Source organism: Meriones unguiculatus, chromosome X, assembly GCF_030254825.1.
Source record: "Meriones unguiculatus strain TT.TT164.6M chromosome X, Bangor_MerUng_6.1, whole genome shotgun sequence".
In the NCBI taxonomy this organism is placed as follows: domain Eukaryota; kingdom Metazoa; phylum Chordata; class Mammalia; order Rodentia; family Muridae; genus Meriones; species Meriones unguiculatus.
Genome location: NC_083369.1, coordinates 77,047,171 through 77,060,126, shown reverse-complemented (window position 1 = coordinate 77,060,126; position 12,956 = coordinate 77,047,171). Strand labels below are relative to the sequence as shown.

The window sequence follows — 12,956 nt, the reverse complement described above, 5'->3', positions numbered from 1 at the left end:
TTTCCATGCTTTAAAAAAATACATGTGTGTGTATGGCATTTGTCTCTCTGTGTAATTATGTGTAGTGTGTATGTGCTATGTGTGGTGTGTGGGTTATGGTGTGTGGATGTTGTTTGGTGTGTGGATGTATGTGTGTTTGGTGTTTCTGTGTTTGTGGTGTAGTGTGGGTTGTGATGTGTGTGTGGGTTCGTGTGTGTGTGGTATATGGCTTTTGGTGTTTGTGGTATGCCTTGTGTGTGTGTGTCAAGGTGTGGTGTGGTGTGCTGTGATGTCGTGTGGTGTGTGTGTGTAGTATGTGATGTGTGATGCTTCTGTGTGTGGTCCGGTCTGTATGTTTTTTTTCTGTGTTTGTGGTGTGGTGTCAGCTTTGTGGTGTGTGTGGTGTGTGTGTATACTGTGTGTTTGTGTGGTGTTTCTGTGTTTGTGGTGTATTTTGTGTGGTGTGCTGTTTTGTGGTGTATTATGTGGTTTGGTGTATGGATTGTGGTGTGTGTGGTACATATGTGGAGTGGTGTGTGTGGCTTTTCTGTTTGTGGTATGGTATGTGGGTTATGGTGTGTGTGTGGTGTGTGGGTTTGGTGTGTGTTTGTGTGTATAGTTTCTGTGATGTGACTTGTATGGTGTTTCTCTTTTGTGGTGTGCTGTGTTATGTATGTGGTGTGGTGTGTGGATGTGTGTGTGCTCTTTCTGAGTTTGTGGTGTATTTTGTGTGGTGTTTTGCTTGTGTGGTGTGTGTGTGCTGTATTGTGGTGTATGGGTATGGTGTGTGTGTGTGTGAGTGTGTGTGTGTGTAGCTTCTGTTTGTGATGTGACTTGTATGGTATTTCTGTTTTGTGGTGTGCTGTGTGTGTTCTGTTATGTGTGTGGTGTGGATGTGGAGTGTGTGTGGTCTTTCTGTGTTTGTGGTGTGTTTTATGTGGTGTGTTGCTTGTGTGGTGTGGTGTATGGTGTGGAGTGTGTGGTGTAGGGTGTCTGTCGTGTGGTATGAGAGTTGTGGTTTGTGGCCTGTGTGGTTTTACTGTGTCTGTGGTATTTTTGTGCTGTATGTTGCTTATGTGGTATGTTGTTTGTGTGGTGTATATGTGGTGTGTTTGTGGTGTGTGTGTGTGTGGTGAGGTGTGTGTTTGTTAAGTGTGTGGCGTCTCTGTGTTTGTGCTGTGGTGTGTGGGTATGTTGTGTGTGTGGTGTGGTATGTAGGCTGTGGTGTGTGTGGTGTGTTTGTTAGGGTAGAGTGATGCTAAAAGAGGGACCAAACTTGAGTAGCAAGCAGACAACAAAAGGCATTTATTATGCAGGAGACCAGAATGCTTCCACCTTTACAACAAGGTGTCTCCAGCTCTAGAGTGCTGGGATTATATTCATGGCTACTACATTCAACAGCTCTTGCAATCTTTTATAAGAAAGTTTTTGGCATTGAGCCTGGCATGCCTGGGGACTATATCCTTGGCCTTGTGCTTTCTATGCAAGTGCTCTTAGACCTGAACCTGCAGCCACTGGGTCGTGCTAGCTCTTACGTAATTCTCGCTATAACTATAAAGTAGCATCTAATGCAAGTGTACACAGATATAAAGTTTACCTGAAATTAGACAAAAGTGGTGCGCGCCTATAATCCCAGAACGTGAGAGATAAAGATAGGAGGCTCACATATTTGAGACCAGCCTGAGCTTCATAGCACATTCAAGGCCAACTGTGTCAGGTATGTGCAAACTTTTGACATTGTTACCTGATGTTGTCATCTGCAAATATGTTGGTAGATTTCTTGGGGTGCATGCAGTTTATAGGCTACATGTTGGACACACCTGGAACTCAGTATGTACTTAGTTGGAGTAGCTTGTAGCTTGCTGTTGGCTTCTGCAGATTCTGAGTTGGAGAGCCCTGCAGTTCCGGAGGTGGAGGTAGAGCTTCTCACCCATGAATCACTCTCTTCCCTATCCAGGGTCCCATAGTCTACATTAGCATGTATCCAATCATGGGTCGGCATCCTGGTTTTCCGGTTGACATCCTGTTGCTATGGGCTGGGCACCCAAGGTGGAAAAGTGAAAGCTTAAGTGAGCAGGAGGTGTTTGGAAGGAAGGCATGGATGGCCCGTGGGCAAGTAGGGCATAGAAGGAGCCTTCCAATTTGCAATGCAAGGAGTACTTTTGCCCTGGTGAATTATCTTCCTAGGGAAGGAGTGGTGATCGAATACGGGAAACGATTGGTAAGAAATAACAGTAGATCCCCAATAGCTTTGGAGGCTTTGCAGAAATGTGTGGGAATACCTCAACCTTTTTTACTCAGGAGTAAGAAAATATTTCCCCCATAGCTCTGGAGTCCTTGCAGAAATCTGTGGGCAATACCTCCTGGTCTAGTGCTCCACACTGGGTCCCTGCTACTTGGCACAGAGCTGACTTTAAGCTAACATGTTTATCGGGGGGTGGGGGGGCGGGGTGGGGGTGGGGAAGATCTTCCTTTGCGCTTTCACAAAAGCGAAGTTAGAGTGTGTTGAGATGAGGAAGTGAGGGGTCTGAGCAGAAGATTAAGTGTAAGTGGCAGGGCCAACAGTCTGATGGGGCAGATCCTGAGTGCTGCCAGGTCTGCATGGATGGGCATGCCCACTGTGTGACTAATTCAAACCCTTCATGGCTATGAGATAGGGTCAAAAGACATCCAGTTCCTATTGAATGTCCCTCTGCACCACTGGGTGCAGAGTTGTATTTAGAAAGTTGTGACAGGAAGTTCTCTGGGTGCCACCCAAAGCCAGAAGAGTGGACACAATAGTACTGTAGCTCACTGGGTGTTTCTTGAAATTGTAAGTGATGATAACTTAGTCAGGAACTGTTTTAAGAAATTGCAAGAGTAAAAAAAATATTTTAAATATTAGTCTGTTTCTGAAACCTTGAGGAGGGGATAATTTAGAAATACAACTTTTAAAGTGTCAGCTCCTCGGGGGGAGAAAATTGTGCTAGGAGTAGGAGGCAAGAGAAAGGTGCTTCTTTCTGGTCTGGATTCTTCTGTTCTCTTTGAAGCAGGAGGACCTCTGGAAAAGCGGCTGCCAGTGCCCTATAGTTTCCACAAATTGGAGGACAGTAAGTGAACCTGGGAATTGCCTAAATGAATGCACTTTGTTGTTTCCCAAGAAAACTGACAGTAGTTTCTTGGAAATTTCTCCCAGAATTCATCTGGGTATGAAATCCAATGTGGCTAGACCAAGGTCTGTCTGGATAAATGCTGTCTTTCTGGATTGTCCTTGTCCTTCTTAAACATCTGTAGTGCAATATGGTCAGGGTGAAGATGAAGACGTCATAACAGGGGAAAAGAGAATGTAAGGGTCAGTGCAAACCTATGGTGTCGTTTGACAAGCTTCTGTGATACTAAAAGCCTATGGATGGTCACTCGGTGATGTCACCCACAGGATACCTTGTCATTCTGTTTAAAGGGCATTTCCTTGATGACTGCCACACATACTGAACTACTCCACAAGACACATGAGGCAAATAAACTGAGAATCTATTTATTTCAAACACAAGTGCTTAGGGATAAAGATGTAATAACATGTTGGTAGAGAAAATATGCAACTGCAAGCAGCTCCTGGTCAGGGGCATCACACCAGGGCTCCTGCACGATCTCAGAGAGAGCTGGAGTCGGTCCCAGGAGGATCACCACCACTAGGCTCTGGCTGACCCTGCCCTCTCCACATCTGCTTTCTTCTCTTCCTAAACCATCTCTACAAGGAGAGGAAGATGGATTTATTTGGGATAGTAATTGGGATTAATCACAAAGTATTCAGTTAGTTAATTACTCAATTAAATATTCAGTCAAAAAACACATGGTGTCCCATTAGTTAACTGCAATAATTTATATTAATATAATTTAAGTATTATATGTCACAGAAGATCCTGGGTTCTCAGTCCTCTAATTCTGTGAGGGGCCAAGGGCTAGCACAGGGTCCAGCTCATGTCTAGAATGGGGGGGGACTGGCTTCTGTCCCCAACACTGCAAAACAGTCGCTGGACAAATGTGCAAACATTGCATGCTTTAATTCTCTCTGTATACCATACCATACCATACCATACCATACCATACCATACCATACCACAGCACACCACACCACACCACACCATAGCGTACCATACCATAGTCTGGAGGACATTAGCAGAATTTTCAGGCAGACGCACTGGCACTCTACAGAGAACTATAATACCACATTATCTGTGTGGCTTCACTTGACACATCAAAACAGCAGGAGGGCGAGGCATATGGACTCTATGCTTTCCCCATTCCCATCAGTCTCTTCCTAACCATCAGCTCTATGGGAGCTGAGTTCCACCTGTGAACTAACCACATACTCAAACTGACCCTGTAAGTTATGTGCCACAGTACATGTGCGCATGCTGCATAGCGAGCCTTCTAATTCCATTTTCTATGCACACAGACCACAGGCTTCAAATCTCTTTGGGGAAGCTGCAGAGATGACCCAAGGATTAAGAGCATTTGCTGTTCTTGAGGACCTGAACTCATTTCCCAGCACTTATGCCTCGTGGCTCACAGTCACTTGTAACTCCAGTTATGGGGTAACAAATATAGGTGTGTGTCACACACACATCTGGCAAACACACAAACACACACACACACTTTCAAAGAAATCTGTCTTAAAGAGTCATTTTGGGGCATGGTGAGACAAACACAACAGTACAACCTCAGTAACAGGGCAAACATGTCCTAGACCTGAGGGAGCATTCGAGAGGCCATGTTGTCAAACGGCTTTCTGTTGCTTACTCACCTGCAGTTTGTCCTCCGTCACACCCATTAATAATGCAAGATGTTTCCTGAGTGAAAAATGGCATATGGTCAGTGTTTGGCATCACAGAAGAAGTAAAGCATGAAAAAGACTCTTAGTAAAAAGTTTGTCTCAATCTCCTACCCTCTAAGACAGTCAATTTCTACAGGCCAGTTTAATACTACAGCAAGGTGCTATCAATAGATATAAACTCTAAGCACATATCTAACATGCAATTTAAAAACACTACTAGAGAGAGCAAAATCCTCTAAAGAAATGCTCCCAACACTGGGTGTGGGGGAGCATAAGACAACCTCCAAATAAAACACAATACAAAAGAAGAGCTACAAAAACAAACGCACACATGAAGAACCCTTGTGAGGATGTTCACCATGGTGGAAGGATAAACACAAATAAAATAAAATGGGTTCTTGGAAATTACCTGAGGATACCTAAAGTTCAGTTTATACATAATGATATCCAACATGGTGATCATTATGAGGAGCAAATGATGTTTCATTTGCTTCATTTAGTGTGTGTCCTTCTGTGAGAGTGTGTGTGCCTGTGTGCCTGTGTGCCTGTGTGCGTGGGTGCGTGTGTGTGTGTGTGTGTGTGTGTGTGTGTGTGTGTGCATGATTGCCCATGGCCAAAATGTACTTGTGGAAATCAGAGCAGAAAGGACTTGGTTCTCTCTGGATCCCAGGCCAGCTTAAGCCTTTACCTGCTGAGCCTTCTTGTCAGTCCCAGAAAATAGAGTGTTAAAATCACACCAGGCACAACATGAAGGTTATATAATCTCTCAATGCTGACCACACAATTCTGAATTTCCAGCTAGAGAGAGACTTAAACAAGAGGTTCCCTGCAGGTTCCAGGTCATCCTGGCTACAGAGTAAGACCCTGCATAAGAAAATCAGAAGAAAAACAAAACAAAACAACAGAACAAAACCCAGGACTAAAGCATTGGTGAAAGGGTCTCCTGGGGAGTGGGCTGGCTTTAGTCACATAATTGAGGATGACCTTGAATGTCAGTGCTAGCTCCCTCTACCTTCAAGGACTGGGATGACACACATGTGTGGTTTGATAAACATAGATTATTTTTTCTGTGATGAGATAGGGTTCTTCTCTGTAGCTCAGGGCTTTAGGAACTCACTCTCCCATCACACACGCTGTATCTCAGGGTTGGCCTTCTCCATGCTAAGATTACTGGGAGAAGTCACCATGGCCAACACTGATTTTACCTTTATGGACAATTGTCTTTGGACAGGACACAAAAAATGTCCAGAAAAATGCCAAAAACAGCAATGAAGTGAAATGTGCTGATGTGTTTACAATTGAGAAACATAAAGCAAAAATATACACTTGTACAAACTTGTCAGCATTGTAAACAAAGACAGAATGTCACCCCGTATTATCCCAACCACACCTCAGTTTCTTGGGCCTGTCCTACCAGGACCTTACTTAGATCCATGGACACTGACAAAGGTTTTGACTTGGTCCACCTAGACACCACATGAGAATAGTTCCACTTCCAGTTTGCATAGCTCCCACTCCCATTCCTGAACCCAAGGAGAGTAAGGCGGGGCTCTGGCAGGCCGGCTTTTGTGGGTGGCTTCTAGTTCTAGAGGGCAAAATGGACACCGACCAGATTACTCAGCAGATAAAGGTGCTAGCCTGCTAGCCTGGTTTTGAACTTCTAATGCACACCTCGGAAGGAGAGAACCAAGTCATTCAAAGCTGTCCACTGACCTGCAAACATGAGGCACAGATCCTCCCCCCAAGAAAAGACCCTCAGACAAAAACACTTTAAAAAGTAATTGAAACTGTGCAATAAGTAAAGACAAGAAGGACAACTGCCAGAGAGCCTGAGGCCTCTCTGTACCAGCTTGCTCCTCCTCTAATGACCTGAGGCCACACAATCTGCTTACCTTTCTTCAGCACGGAGATAGTGATTTCTCTGGAAAATGCGCTCCAGGTCCTGCAACTGCTGCTCAGTAAACCTGTCATGGAGGCGGCGGCAGGGCACCAGCACTGGCATAGGCTGGACCGTGGACACCGAAACTGGCAAAGGCTGTGCAGGGGGCCCTGCAGTTGGTGTGGACTGCATACAGGCCATGCAGACCGGCATTGGCTGTGCACCACATGCTGGCATATGTGGCATGCGCGGCACCCTAACTGGCATAGGCTGGGCATGGAGTACAGAAACTGGCATAAGCTGGGCATGGGGCACAGGAACAGGCATAGGCTGTGCCCAGAGCACAATTACTATCACACACTGTACATTTGGCACAGTAAATGGCATAGGCTGCACATGGGGCACAATAACTGGCATAGGCTGTGCCCAGGGCACAATAACTGGCATTTGCTGTACATTTGGCACAGTGAATGGCATAGGCTGTGCATGGGACACAGGTTCCGGCATAGGCTGAAGCCGGGGCATAGTGATTGGCATTCGCTGTACCTGGTGCCCCATAATTGGCATTTGGTGTACATGACATACAGGAACAGGCATAGGCTGTATCCGGAGCACAGTGATTGGCATAGGCTGCACCTGGTGGACAGGAACGGGCAAATGCTGTGCCCGGGGCACATTAACTGGCACAGGAATGGCCACAGACCGTACACGAGGTACCCTCACTGACATAGACTGTGCACTTGGTACCACAAGTGGCACATGCTGAACACGAGGCACCAGCCCTCGCACAGGCTGCATACCCTTGGTGCCCGACATACCCTTCCGGACTGGCCTGCGAGGCCGACGCTTATTCTCCTGCCTAATGTGGCTGGCACCCTTTTGGGTCCAGGCGTCCCTGAAGCCCGAAGCGCCAGCAGCAGAGGGACCTCCTCCACTTTCCCCCGCCGTCCCCAGTTCTTCTACTCCTCCCCCTTCTGCTGCTAGGGGATCACACCCTGGGGAGTCCTGACCACCATCTTCCCCATTTCTTCCCTCTCCAGCAGTCGAGAGCATCTGTGCCTTCGGACCTGAAAGTGAGGAAACAGAGAAAGATCATGTGCGAAGCCGCCATGATGTCAAGGCGGGATAAGCCAGCAGCGCCTGTCCAGTCAGCTCTGAGGGATCCCTTCCCTCACGGGCAAGGCCAACTCACCACTCCTGACACCCACTGACCTTCACAGTTTTCCTCCTCAGACTCCACACTAGGCGGGCAGTTGATATCTCCACGCTCCATGAGCTAACGGCTGTTGAAGTCACTTCAGGCTTACAGTTGCTCGAGCATCGACAGCCTCGGAGCCGGAGCTCCCCACAGTTCCGGTTGGAGAGCTTCTCTACCCGCTAGGATCTTTTCCCGCTAGGGGACAGTCAGGGCGGGACTTCCGGGCTTCCAGGGTTAATTGACAGTTGCCGTTGGTTGACTCTCAGAGGTGGAAAATTCTGAGAATATTTGGAGCTGTGATCAGTAGGATGTGTTTTCAGGGAGAGGACAAGTTGGATGTGAAAGGGGCCCTCCAATTGGCAACTCCATGAGTTCTTTTGCCTTGCTGAAATATTTAACAAAGAAATGGGTGGCAATCAACTACGGGGACTGGATTGGCTGGAAGTAACAGGAGATACCCCCTTAGTTCTGGGGTCCTTGCAGAAATGTGTCCGCAAGACCTCCTGGTCTAGTGCTCCACATTGGGTCCCTGCTACTTGGCACAGAACTGACATTAAGCTAACGTGTTTATCGGGGGTGGGGGTGGGGCCTTCCTTTGGGCGTTCACAGAAAGTGAAGTTACTTTTTTTTTTTTCATCGGTGCTCTCCCTAAATTATAGGAGCTTGGGCAGGGCTGCAGGGCCTGCTGGCTGCTCAGAGAGAGCAGACTGCGGTGCATCCTCACCAGGGCTGCTGGGGAGTTCAGCCGCTCTGCTTATGCTTTGAGAAGTGCTGGTGAAAGTTGTCAGAATTGACATACCTCTGCTGAGGGTCCTCATATTTGTCTCAAAACATAAACACACACACACACACACACACACACACACACACACACACACACACACAGTTAGGTTCCAGAGCTTGCTGAACAAAACACCCCAGATTCAAATAGTATGCAAACAGCAAACAGCAATGCGTGTTTTATTCTGCACTGGGTTCCCTGCCTATGCAAAGCAAAATGGCGAAGAACCCAGAAGTTCACGGGTTTCTATTATAGGTTCTCAGAGGAAATTTCAGGCTGGGTTAGGTAAACCAAAATATGATTGGACCATTCAAACTTGTAAGTGTGGGCAACTTTGAGGTGGTCAGTAAACTCTTGGGCTAGTCATGAGTTAAGCAACCTTATCATTCCTGCCAGAAGGTCCAGCAGAGGGTCCGGCAGAGGGTCAGGCAGCCTCTGCCATTTTCTGTTTGTTTTTTTTTTTTTTTTTTTCCAGTAAATGTTAACTCACTTCAGGGAAATAGAAACTTAGGCCTGCTCCTTTGGACAGTGAACTGAGGCCTGTCATGGAGTAAGCCCAGATCCTATCCAGTGGGTCCTCAAATAGGGCTTTAATTTCAGTTGAGGACACACACACGCACACGCACACGCACACGCACACACACTGCTAATGTCTTCTCTGAGTAGTCAAAATGTGAAGAGCTGGCCCTTTATGCCCTGGTCTTCATCTCAGAACTGCCAGGCAAGCAGGCCCTTCAGTGAAATGTGGCTAGCCTGATCACATGACAGCCACCTTTTCCAACATGTTCTGTTCACTCTAAAAATAGACCGGTCTTAAATGTGAGTGCCCTTGTATTTGGGGCATAGATGTTCAGGTTTGTGATGTCTTCTTGATGGAATTTTCCTTTGATGACTACCAAGTGACCTTCCCCATGTCTTTTGATTAATTTTGGTTTAAAGTCTATTTTATTAGATATTAGAATGGCTACTCCTGCTTGCTTTTTTGGTGCATTTGCTTGGAAAACTGTCTTCCAGCCCTTTACTCTCAGGTAATGTCTATCTTTGAGACTTAGGTGTATTTCCTGTATGCAGCAGGTTATTGGATCTTGTTTACACATCCATTCTGTTAGTCTGTGTCTTTTTATTGGAGAATTGAGTCCATTGATGTTGAGAGAGATTAATGACCAGTGGCTGTTAGAACCTTTGATTTTGTTGTTGGTTGTGGTAGTGTGTTTGTGTTCTTGGCCACTTTTAGTTTTGCTGTAGTGAGGTTATTTATTTCCTCTGTTTTCCTGAGTGTAGTTAAGTCTATTGGGTTGTATTTTTCCTTCTAGTATCTTCTGTGAGGCTGGATTTATGGATAGGTATTGTTAGGATTTTGGAACCAAACCTGCTTCTGGGTTGCCTATCAACCTATGATGTCATCATGTGTTGCTGGCCAGGTGGCCACACCTGGAAGGTGTGGTTACCTTGTCTCTTAAAGAGCCCAACTGGCCATGTGGTCCCCCTCTTGGTCTCTCTTGCTCCTGGCCTCTTCTCTCTTGGTCTCTTGGCCTTCTCCCCTTTCTCTATCAGGGTGCCCCCACTCTCTCTTTCCCCTCTCTCGCTCTTTCTCCCCATTATGTCCTGCTCTCCCTTCTCTTCCTTTCTTCCTATCCATCTAATAAACCTTCTTCATATAAAAGATCTGTTGTATGCCTAATCGCCATGATTTACTATATCCCATAACATTACATTGGTGCTTTGACTCAGATGGGTCCACTGGCTTTGCCAGACCCTTTTAAACTCCTCTGGGACAGAATGGATGGCTACAATGGATCTTTTTTGCTCTATGTCTAAAAATTTTTACTTTTCCTCAACTGTCTTGCTGTGCACAGCATATGTGTCCTACTGCCTACAGCCGAAGGTGGCCTCTCAGCTCCTGCCATGGTGCTACCTGCTGCTTGAACTTGTTCCAGGCCCACAGCTATGGCTGCTGGGCTCCCCCTGAGGTGGCAGGGTGCAGTGGTGGCAGCAGCAGCTACTCAGACTTGTCCCCTGCCAGTTTGCCGAGCCCTGGAGATTCACGCCTTGCCAAAATCGACTTAAAAAGGTCACTGGCGCTCCCTAACCTCAGCCTAAAAACCTTTATTTTCTCTCACTGCTTTTATGCGCACACCTGCTCTGGTGGTGGCTGCAGCGGCAACTCGCCACTGTGCGGCGTGGACTTGCTCTTCACCAGTGTTCTGACTCCCAGAGACTCGCACAGCGTGAAAAATCGGCTTAAAAATCTGTCGAGCTGCTTCAGGTAAGAAATCTCTAAATAAATTTGCACAGCTGCCAGAGCTCCCTTAATCAAGGTTTTAAATCTTCTTCAAGATGATTGTTGCCATGTTGGTTTCGGGAAGAAATGGGCGGAACCATAACTTCACTGTGACTCCACATATCTTTGCCCACCATTTTGACTCAGGGCAATTGGGCTCCGCCTTGCCATGCACTCGCCCGTCCCCCACCAAGCCACTTTCCTTTCGCACTCTGGCTCTCAATAGTCTAACTACTCTAAGGTGTTACTTTCAAGCTTTAAAAATATCTTTTCTTCCTGGTTTCTGTATGTTCTGCTCTTAAAAATTATATATATATTTTAAATGCTTTAAATCCTTATCTAATGATTTATATAATTTTCTCACTGGGTTTACATTTACAAGACTTCCTTAATCATAACTGTTTATCATTTAGACTAGGCCTCAGCAACAAGCCTCATTTTAAATTGGTATGGATTTTTATAAAAATTCAAAGTTACATTTTACTATCTATAATTCAACCCTGCTTCAAAATAAATTTTATATAATAATAAAATTTCAGAGTTATAAATACCTATTCCAATTAAGTTGGTTTAAAATATATATCTAACTGCCTATGTCTTTTCAGTTTCTAAATTAATAAATGCTGTTGCTGTTTCCCCTGGTTTGTGCTGCCTATGATCTGGATTCACCACTAGGCTTTTTGGCTAATGGGTTTGCTTTAATAAATTCAAATGTAATTTTAAAATTGCTTTATACTGTTCTGCTAAATTGTTAGTTTTAAAACTCATAACTCAGGTTCATTACCACATACAGCATTTTGCCAATATTCTAAATTAAGATCTATTAATTTTAGAAGATTTATTTAAGTTAAAACTTGGTCGTTGTGCTGTATCTTTACTATCAAAAAGTTAAAATATGCTTGGTCTTGTTTTCTTAAAATGATATTGTTGTTGATCTATATTATAGCCTTAGACTTGTATAAGCTATAAACTTTTTATATACTAAATCCTACAAAAAACTCTTGTGCTCTCACTTTCATGGACTATATTTATGGCAGCTGCCTCAACAAGCTATGACTGTTTGCTGGAAGACTAGCCTCTGGAAGTCAAAATGCTCCCATGCAGGTTTGTCCTCTGTGCCCAACCATGGAGGTTCAACCAGCACAAGAGCCATTGACACTTCCAGCTTTTCAGCTCATTGGCCTGGCAGAGGACAAATATATGGCTCCTTGATTCAGCGACCTCCACCTCTCTCACACAGCCCAGAGTAACATTACAGGTCTCTTTTGGCCTCACAGTGAGGTCCCACAGACATATTGACTACTTCTGTGTTGGGAGACTTCAGATGCCTTCCCAGTTCTCTTTATATGCAAGAGACCAGGCCTTACACCTAAGTCGTAGAGCTGCTAGTGTCAGGCCTACACACAATATGCTTTGTTACCAGACTCAAGAAACAGGCCTAAATGTAACCTTGTACCATCCCTTTATTTAACTAAAGAACGATAAATGTAATAAATGTTCATAACAGTCTCACCTATGTCTCATGGTAAATAACTAGATACAAAGCCCCCCTCCCCCACCAAAGCCACCTGGCTGGCGACACATGATGACATCATATGTTACTAGGCAACAAAGAAGCAGGTTTGGTTCCAAAATCCTAACATTCCTCCCTTTTTCTGTAATTAAAAAATGAGGAACTTGGGCTGCTTCTCATGTAAGGTAAGTTAAAGTATATACATTTAGGTTCATTGGAAGCAGCTCTTGGTTGTCGTGCAAGGGATTAAGAGAGAGAGAAGAAATAATAGCAACAAAATGGTCAGATTATATGGTCGAGAAGAGGAGGGGAAGCCTCTGCCCTGGAAAATTTAGGGTAGAAGGTTGCCAGTAGAGCCATGCAACGCAGCAGGTAGGGACTGAGGACTGCTGGGAGAACCTGGAGCTGCTTGTCTTGGTCCTGAAGCACAGCATTTCAGCCTTTTGTTAATAATAAGTGAATAATGGGTGTAGATTCTCTTCTGGCTACTTCCTGCTGACACTGGGGGCGGT

General features: G+C 45.4%; 1 protein-coding gene across 1 annotated transcript in view; it reads left to right on the top strand.

The window, feature by feature from the left end:
• LOC110544647 (rhox homeobox family member 1-like) overlaps positions 1-12,956 on the top strand; it is a 97,336-nt gene that overhangs the window by 32,320 nt on the left and 52,060 nt on the right. Inside the window, exon 3 of the mRNA XM_060374599.1 lies at positions 10,809-10,916. The gene's annotated coding sequence lies outside the window, so the exon portion shown is untranslated. The remainder of the gene's footprint in view (positions 1-10,808; positions 10,917-12,956) is intronic.